Source organism: Pleurodeles waltl, chromosome 9, assembly GCF_031143425.1.
Source record: "Pleurodeles waltl isolate 20211129_DDA chromosome 9, aPleWal1.hap1.20221129, whole genome shotgun sequence".
In the NCBI taxonomy this organism is placed as follows: domain Eukaryota; kingdom Metazoa; phylum Chordata; class Amphibia; order Caudata; family Salamandridae; genus Pleurodeles; species Pleurodeles waltl.
In genome coordinates, this window is record NC_090448.1 from 1,083,001,689 (window position 1) to 1,083,011,733 (window position 10,045).

General features: G+C 42.2%; 1 non-coding gene across 1 annotated transcript; it reads left to right on the plus strand.

Annotated features, from left to right (window-relative positions):
* The first annotated feature begins 8,851 nt into the window (after window positions 1-8,851).
* LOC138260566 (U6 spliceosomal RNA) lies at window positions 8,852-8,953 on the plus strand. The gene has a single exon (XR_011198877.1). It is a non-coding gene; the product is annotated as a U6 spliceosomal RNA (small nuclear RNA).
* The last annotated feature ends 1,092 nt before the right edge of the window (window positions 8,954-10,045 follow it).

Below are 10,045 nucleotides of genomic sequence, written 5' to 3' on the forward strand. Positions count from 1 at the left end.
CTTTCAGATATGCACATCACATTAGGGAGATGTCACCAGTGTGTTGATTGTACTTACGAATTTGCACATTGCACATCACCGAATGTTATGTGCTTTTTTATAACCTGTTTGCTGTCTTTATATTGTAGGTTCCTGCAAAAAAATGATATTCCCTACTATAGGCTACAGATAACTTTAGGATTAGGTAGGTTTATTGGTCCTGGAGAATCGCACTAGATCTTGTAGACTAAAAAGCGAGAAACATGTTGACCTTTATTTAGTAGCAGTACAGGGGATCCTGTACGTGCACACACTACACTCCAAATTGACAGGGGTAGTGATAGTTATCAACACATTATTTTTGGGAAGACTAGACCTTATCTTGTTCTCTCCCCTCACTCTTGTTTTTAATCATGACAGAGGTTAGCTATCCGAATAAATTACGTTTTACCTCTAGTCATTTTTAACAGCACACTTTTCCTTTTTTTACATTCCAATCCTACCCAATAATATACAGTGACCGGCAAGCATTTAATGTCAAAAGATCTCCGGCAAAGAGCCCCCTTGCGGGGCCCGTCAGGCACTGCAGTGCCGGCCTGACGAGGAGCATAGCCCAATGATGAGGCATGTCACCAATTGGTGAGTGAGGGCTTTTGTTCCGAATTATTTGGATTCTCAGGGACCTTCTTCTCCCTTTTTCCCGTTGAGGTATGGCGATTCACTTTCCCCCTTTTCTAGTGGAACTGTGTATACCTTTTTATTTGCATGCGAAGTGGAAGCAATAGCCACTAACTTAGCTAGTAAGTTACATAAGACTCAACATGTTGACGAACCATCACGTAAAAAGTGCGAAAAGTGTGGAAGTGCATCTCACACATCTGAAGCGAAAGTTTTGTTTTACCATTGGTAAAGAATGTTGGAAGTGTGGTTGCAATGGACAATGCGTATGTGTCAGAGTACCATGAAAAGTAAGGTAGCAGTACTATCCAAAGGGACTGATCAGAACATGGAGTGTGGGTTGCCTGAGAGAGTGTTGTGTGTGGCAGAGAAGAATAATTGTCAAACGAGAAAACAGAGACCCGTAGCTGAGTTTGAGGTGAAAAGAAAAATGGTTGAGCTGATTGTTGATTCTGGATCGTTATATACTATTGTACAGAAGACAGTGTACCTAACTCAATGGCCGCACGTAGAGTTACTTCCAAAAGACATTAACCCAGGAGGATATCAGGGCGAAAAGATAGACATAATTTGGTGTATGATTGCTGATATATGCTTTAACAGCAGGAAAACAAATGGTAAAAAATACATAGAAGAATCAGGACCTCCAATACTGGGATGTGTTCATCAGTATGATCTCCATATAATTATTGACCCTCATGCTCCCAATCAAGTAATGGTGGTGGAGGAATTATCATTAGATAATATCTTCAGGGATGTTGCAGTGGTTTTCTGTGAGGAAATGGATCTTTTAAAAGGTTTTACACACAAAATAAAGATAATGCAATGTGCAGTCCCTGTACAACACAAAGTTAGGATGGTACCTGTAATGATCAGAAACTAAGTCAGGGACTTGTTAGATGAAATGTTGAAAGCTCGTTTAATAGAACCTGTTGAATCGCCAAATTGGATTAGTCCAGTGGTCATCATGACCAAAGCTGATAGTAAGCTGAGATTTTGCATTGATTTAAGGAGTTTAAATCAAAATGTTGTGGCAGACAATTTTCCTCTTCCAAACCTAAACAGACTGATAACTCTATAACATTCTCCAAGCTTGATTTAAAGCATGCTTATCATCAAGTGAAGCTTCATGATGATTCCAAACCCCTCAGAGCCCTTATAACAATGGAAGGCACATTCCTATTTACCAGGATGCCATTTGGGCTATGTTCAGCAGCCAGCGTTTTTCAGAGATTAATGGTGGAATTTTTTAAGGGAATGAGCAATGTTATCTTTTTCCAAGATGACATCCTAGTATATGATGACACAGAAGCAAACCACAGTTTTATGCTAAAACAGGTTCTAGGTAGAATTTTGAAATCTGGCTTAACTCTAAGGAGAGAGAAGTATGTGTTTCCTACCGAAGAAATTGAATATTTAGACCATAGGCAGAAGGCATTAAACCTAATAAGGACTTACTGGAGGCCATAAGATCTCTCTTAGGTCTGATATAGTATTACTCTAAGTTTGTGAAACTTTGCTTCCTAGACTGAAGCCCTCATTAGGTCGCTGAGGAAAGGAGTCAATTCCTCTTGGTCTTCCTTACAGCAGAAAAGCTTCGAGAACATAAAAAGAGGTGTGTGTGAGCCAGGCATTCTTTCAGCTTTTGATATTAAGAGCAGATCTATTATAACAGTAGATGCCAGCATGTGTGGGATAGGAGCAGTACTCTCACAGGCTCAGAATACTAAGGAGAAAACATTTGCATTTGCTTCACGCTCATTAACATATGCAGAGCGTCACTATTCAGTGATAGAAAGGGAAACTTTAGCTGCAGGATGGGGAGTGGAGTATTTTAGAACGTTTGTTTGGGGAAGCCAAGTCAAACTATGTAATGATCATAAGCCCCTCATTAAGATTTTGTCCCCAGGTGGTGCTGTTGAGGGCTCGGCTAGACTAGCGAGATTCGCTGCCCTACTACAAGAATTTAATCACACCCTGGAGTTCATACCAGGGTGGAGAATGTTCAGGCGGACTGTCTCTCGGGTTTGTCTCTAGACTGGGAGATGTTGGACAAGGAGTTGGTGAGTAAGCGTGAGAGAGAAGGAACTGTAGCAAGCGTGAACAATGTGGTACATTGGTCTTTAAGGGCCATGAACAGTGAGGAATGGATTATGGCCATGCACCAAGATGATGTTCTAAAAGAAGTAGTCAGTATGGTAGTAAAGGGTGGTAGGAGAGAGAGCACCCTACCTAAGTTGTTGCGCACCTTTGGAAAAATATTAAATGAGGTATCCGTAATAGATGATAAGGTTCCGGTGCAAGGAGAAAGAATTATACCACCTGTTAGAATAAGTATTAAAATGTTTTCCATAGCACATTAGGGTCACCTAGGGCAAACCACGATGAAGAAGAGGTTAGGGACAGAATTTTGGTGGTCAGGTATGGATGATGATGTAGTACGGTGGGTTGAAAGGTGTAAAAGTTGTAACAAAGGTGAGAAGAGTTTGAAGGTGGGAAGTCATACTGTTTTTTGGAAACATCAGTGATCCTGGCCAAGTGTGGCATACGGTTTGTGGAGACTTTATTGGTCCCATTGCGGGCATCAAAGCTGGAATGAGATTTGCATTTGTTCTTATAGATGTACACTCTAGGTGGTTGATTGTCAAGTTTATGTCAGAGATTACAACAGCACCCCTAGATGTATTAGCGGAGATCTTCAAGGATGAGGGTTTTCTGAATTTCTTGATAACTCACAATGGTACGCAATTAACACCATAAGAAATATGGTGGGTGCCTTGGAATGTTATATGGTTCTGTGGTTGTGATGGGAATGTGAAGGTTCTGAGATTGTCAGTTGCTTTGAGCTGACAAGGACGGAAGTCAAGTACGATCTTCCTTAATAAATAAATATATACAATTAACATTGCGTCTACTGGATGATTAATTACAACACTTTGATTCCTTTGTCTTGAGGAAATCGAGTACCTAGAGCAGACCTTGCAACTTCTTCCGAAGATCTGTTTCCTTGTACTGGCTGAAACGGAAGACAGTTGCTGTTTTTTTCCAACAGAACTACAGCCAAGTACTTTTCTACCACCTGCTTTGTGATGAGTGTTACAGCAATGGATCAGTTACCTCCATGCTTCATGCCACATTCAAAGCAATCTAGAAGTGATATTGTTTATAAGCCTCCATATTCATAGGTGAGGGGATAGGGCATTTGCAGGTCTGGGAAGCATCTGTTAGTATTCTTTGATTGTCATGGCATTTACAATTGCCCTGTGTCAAGGGAGTGACAAAGGTGAAGGCTTGTATCCACAGCTGGTGCTTGGAGTGTGCCTTTCAAGATTTTTCCTCACTCACACCAATAGAAGTAATATGGTCTTCTTTCCTCTTCAACAAGTGTGCTACACAGAAAAGTTTAGCTTATAGGAAATAAAAAATTGTGGCTAGAGAGCAAGTAGCTGGCAACAATTCGGGTAAATGCCTTGCTGCACTGAGGGGGCTTGCATCGCAATGCAAATGCAGACAGCTTGCCAAGTCTCTGATCATGGATCAACTCATGGTGAGGTGTTAACTCCATGAGCTCTCCAGCATGGATTCATCACAATAGAAGCTGTAGATATTTCCAATAGTATTCATTTGTCTTAAAGAGAAGCTAAAAAAATATATCACAATGGTGTGGAGAAATTAGTGGCTCTGAAAACGTTGCAGAAAGGGAGAAAGAAACTATAGAGTTGACCAAACCATTGGGAAAACTAATGTGTGTTACAAATGTTTGTCCAGTAGGTTTTGTGCGTCTTTAGATAAGTCTTGAACTGAGGGCAAATAAGATATTTAATATATGTAAATCCAGAAACTTCCTTAATGAAAGGGCGTCACTCTGGGCTCAGCACCACCCATTTACCGTGTGAAAAGATTGACACATTTCAGGTTCTCAAAAGCCTTTGTCATGATAATGAATGCCCACACCCCATATAAACGGATAGTGAATCAGCCATAGACTCAGTAGACAGGCCACTTTGGAATGGGACTCTATAAATTATGCAGATAAATGAATATACTCATAATTAAAATTATATAATTCAGGCACATTAGAACTTTTCAGTAATGAATGCCAATACTATTTTGGACCTCTGTATTTCATATGAATAAAACCCAGAACAAAGTGGTAAGACTATGACTTTACAACTAGTAGCATGAGCATTTACTGATCATTAAAGTAATGTACAAGGGAATGAAACATGACCTTGAAAATAAATAAGTCAGAAAAATACACCATGTAGCCCCACAGGAAGGAATGAAATATGGCTGATGAGAGCGGTCCAAAATGCATATCTGCAGAAATGGAACAAGGCTAAAGGGGAGGCTCAATCAGGTCTATGGACCATAATTCCACAGGTGGGAAAAATAGCACTATTTTTTCCTATCTAAACAATTTTTGAAAAACATAGTACTTGTGCCTACAGCCAAAACCACTAGACAGCTTTACACGAAACTTGGCATTAAAGTAGAACTATACTCAGCATGCTTTTATTAGTTTGGGGTAAATCTGTTCAGTATTTTTCAAGATGTAAGCGGTTCGAAAAGTTGCAGTGTCTGCTTTAAAGATTTAGAGGGTCATTCCAAACTCGGCGGGAAATCCCACCTACTTCAGTGCTCGTTGAAGACCCGGCCGGCCACATAAACAACATTCCGCAGGACCGGCGGGTGGAAACAGTGTTTCCGCCAGCCGGCCCAGGAGCCGGCGGCAATGTAGCAGTGCGGCGGGTGCAGCAGCACCCGTCGCACATGTCACTGCCCGTAAATCGGGCAGTGAGATGCGCAACAGGGCCTTGCACGGGGGCCCCTGCACTGCCCTTGCCAAGTGCATGGGCAGTGCAGGGGCCCCCATTCCACCAGCCTTTCCCTGGCGGGGTCGACCGCCAGGGAAAGGCTGGGGGGAAAAAGGTACATTATCCGGCGGGCAGCGCTGCTTGCAGCGCTGCTTGCAGCGCTGCCTTGTCGGAAAAGGAACTCTGCCATCGACAGGCTGCCTGGTGGCGGTAGCCTGGCTGTGGCGGAGTTCCGCCTGAGGCGGTCCTGCCATGGACATAATATGGCGGTCTGGACCGCCATGCCAGTGACGGTAATTACTGCCACCGATGGCCTGGCGGTCCGGACCGCCAGTGTTCATAATAACCGCCTTAGTTTGTATATTTGTGCCCTTTAAAATAGTGATTTAGATAATCGCAAATTCTGTTAATTCCATTTGAATTATTTTCTCATATGTAATTGGCTGATGGATTTGCTTTCCCAACATCTCAAAATTAGCAATTTCTAAAACAAAATACAGTTGTTTCGCTTTCAAAAAGAATGACCATGTTGAGCCATCGGATATGTCCGACCGTAGAGGAGTGCTGGGTAGCACTTAAAGGTGTGGCATATAGTGCTAAAAAAATCAAAAGGTAAAATCATTATCGTTATGAACTTAGCAATTCTAAGACAACATTTGTTGCCTCTTATTTTTGTGTAGAAAATCACACAAAAATATTTTATAACTTAAAAAAATATATATAGAAGCCCTTAGTACGCACATCAGAAGGACATGCACAGTGATGGCAGGCTGCCTGCAGGTGGCTTGGCAAAGCCCTGCCGACAACCACTACTGTGCACTGCAGCAAATGCACAGTAGGGTTTTGCATCTGTGTCAAGTTGTGGCCATCCTGGGCCCTGCAACCAACACTCGCAGCAGTGGGTGGAAAAAACGTGTCTTTCAAAAAAATAAAAAGAAAGTCACTGAAAAAACAGTTAAAAATTATTTATAGTTCTGGCTCAGACTAGAGAAACCACTGAAATTCACCAGTTGTGGTAGGTAATGCAAACAATGCACACCACAATTAACTTTATCCGACATTCAAGAAACACAAAAGAAAACACCCATTTTAAAATGGCACAGGAAATAAATCCAGAGTACCAAGCGCAAAACATAGCGGGGGACGTAAGTTATTGTGTGTATTGTGTGCATGAATTTCTGTGGGTTTGTGCATTTCAGCTAGAACCATAACTCAGTTTCTGTTTTTGTGTATATATTTAGATTGCATGTTTGCAGACTGTAATATGCTATTGCCATTGTTAATTGTGTGTGGTGGGGGAGTCATGACTCATGTGAACGAAGCCTCAAGTGGAACAGGAGGCCCCTCCCCTCCGAACTAAAGAAATAACCAGCAGATTACACTCTGCACATCTATTTATATAGTTTATCCCATGTCATTTTTTCTGGTGTATTGGTTTTGGAAAAAAAAGTGTTTTAACGAAAACGAGGATGCAAAGGGTTAAATTTGTGCAGTGAGTATGAAGATACCTCCTAACTGTTAAGAGGGTTAGTTACACGTGTAAAATAATTGTAACATGCAATCTATGAAGAAGTGAACAGTGTTTTTCTTGTGTCAGTTTCACTGTTCTGTGCTAATAAAATGGAATCCCACCTTTGCATTGTTGTAATAAATGTGTGTATGTGCATTTGTTAGTACAGTTGATCTAAATCTTGTGTTATAGAGCCACATTTATTTCCACTGCCATGGCATAAATATGGTATCCTTTAATCTAAGGGGCTGTCCCACCTTTTAAAATATTTCTGAGTCTCTTGGTATGGGAGGCATTAGTGATCTTCTGGGGATGGTCAAAGAGATCAGAGTCAGTGTCCAGGCTTTGCTTGTCATCGCTAGTTGCAGAGTTTGATCATCAGGATTGATGCTGGAAGATCTCTGCTTAGTGCCAGGTTACATCAATGTTGCATCAACATTTGTGTTACAGTGGTGCACTGTTCCACAATCTAACCCTAGGTATGGTCAGACCGGTGTGCGCATGGATGATCTATACAATACCATAACGGAGTATGCAACAAGAAATCAGATGGCTGAGGATATAATCTCTAAAGAAATAACCGATTACAAAATTCAAAACATGCAGTTTCCCAGTCATTCTTCAAGCAAGGGTTTCTGTTGTTGACTATATTATTCTGTTGACCTCTTTTCCGCACTTGTGACTTCAATTTGTCTTTACCTGTTTTTTGCCATTTTACGTGTTCTGTGTGCCAGTTGTCTTGTTCACAAAGTGACTCTTCTTGAGCAGTTGGAAACCAATGAGGGTGCAGCTTGCTTGACCATGCTACACATAAAGCACGACTATACAGTCCTCAAAAGAGGTGCTTCTTGCTAACTATAAACACAGGCTCAAGTGTCAATGGTACCAGCCTCTATGACAGCCTTCTAGTTCCATTAACATGGCAAAATACATTGTGAACTATGTAGAACAGGGTTTCTGATACTGCTGTGTGGAAAGAGTGGCCTGTTGGAGTGCCAGTGAGTTGTTTCTATCAGATACACAGATTCTGACTGCGTCCAATCAGTTTCATATTCTTCGCTCCGCCTTGCTCAACCCCTTGATCCTTAGGCTTGTGGAACTAGTAATTAAAACCGGTTTCCTCATGAAAAACCTTTCCAGCTTTTGTGTCACTGTGACAGTCATGAGACGTGCAGGTCAAATGACTTAAAAGGGGTGCTCATTAAATACTTAGAATAGGCATAATAGATATTGGGAAAATAACCCTACCCCACTCTTCCTTGAGTATAAATGATAACTGTAAGACCATCCTGGGACATCTGATACCACCATCTGTGTAGCTGCTGGCTCTGAATGCGTGTGTGTGTCTGTGTGTGAGTGTGTGTCTTAAAACTTCATTCTATCACAATATGTAGCCACATTTACGACACACACCCTGAAGCTACAAGTATACTCACCTGCCCTTCTGAAATGATGGTCTGTCAGGTTTTCCTAACTTACACCAAGAACCTTAGGAGAGGAAAGGACTTAAAAGCTAGGCGAGGCGTTCACAGCCTCAAAGAAAAAATGTAGATAAACCTCAGTTTATTGAAGAGTCCGCTTTAACATCATCAGTTCCACAGCTGTATGGGGCTAAGCGTGAGGATGCTCTTTGCCTGTAGCCTGGAACATGAGCTTTTGCAACCTGGTGTAATCAAGATGCTTACAATGTATGAAGTTTTGGACCACAAATGCAGGGAAGAAAACTGGATTGTTACACGTCAAGCCTTATTGCCCTATGTCTCAGAATTGAATGCTTACTGGCCATCCAACCAGGTCTGTCAGGCCACCCTACATAAGAAGGCCGCAGATTCAGAGAGTATAAGTACTCATTGAAGGCTCACACATGCAGTGTGCTCACTTCGGGAATAAAATTGGAACGAGACAGAGAAGATTAACAGGGCCCCTGTGCAAGGATGACATGCAAGTTAGTGAAGTGTTCCATATTTTTAACAGCTTTCAAGAGAGTAAAGGTCCTCTGTTTACAAGTCTGATTGAAATAACAAAGCAGGTTCCAGTGCCTTCCTCACCATTTGTATATTTGAATTGGTCACTCATCAAAATTCTTAAGCTATTTACCACAGCAGTAGAAAAGGTAGACTCTTAATCGCTGCTGCAGGCCAATGCCAGTGTCCAACTGCATTTAGCAAGGAAGACTTAAGCACTTCTGTGACTGTTCTTTGTACTTTCCAATCTCCCTGTCATTATTCGTCGCCCCCCTCCTCCAGCTCTGTACTGTTGCCAGTTATGCTTTGCTTTGTGGGAAGCAGGACAGAGAATAGGGCAAGGCCTATGCAAATGATGGACTCGGGCCATATGGGAGCCCCTTTCAGCAGTACTGCTAAAAGTCAGCCTTGCCACCAGATTGCTCGGGGAAGCTGAAAATACCAGACCAGATGAGGCACCAGGTTCTCTAGGCCCTTGGAGGACCTATTGGGCCTCCCCCCATCAGTTTCTGAAGGTCAAGAAATGTTCACCCTCCACCCTTGTAGAGAGGTCTTGGTGGACTGGGAAGAGAGGTACAGAAGGTGGGGAGGGCAAGATGCTCATGAAACTGCCCTAGTACGACCCATCTCCATCTTTCCTTGCCTGTGGTTCCACCTGGGTGCAGGTGTGTCAGATGTTGGCCTGTGGATCACAAAGAGTTGGCTTGTCACTTTCTGACTCTCACACAAATAAAAGGGCCAGCTATTAAGTGCACTCACTGGCAAAATGGCACACACCTGCCTGGGCATACAGACACTGGAACACACCTGTGTCATTGAGCTTTGTTTCTATTTTGGAGGATCAAGGACCCATGTTGAAATACCAGACCAGCACACCACTTGATGGTGAGCATGTGGCTGTTTCAAAATTCAGTTTTACTGCGGGGTTATGATGGATTTTTTTAACATGCACGTCTGGGTAACCTTTGAATTCACTCCCCCTTTTTCTGTGAAATATGCCTGTGGGTTTGGAAATAGTTGCTCCAATGTTTTTTTGTCCGCCAGTCAGTAGTATTCCTTTGAGAGTTGTTTACTATACTGATTCTTTGGAGGTAAAT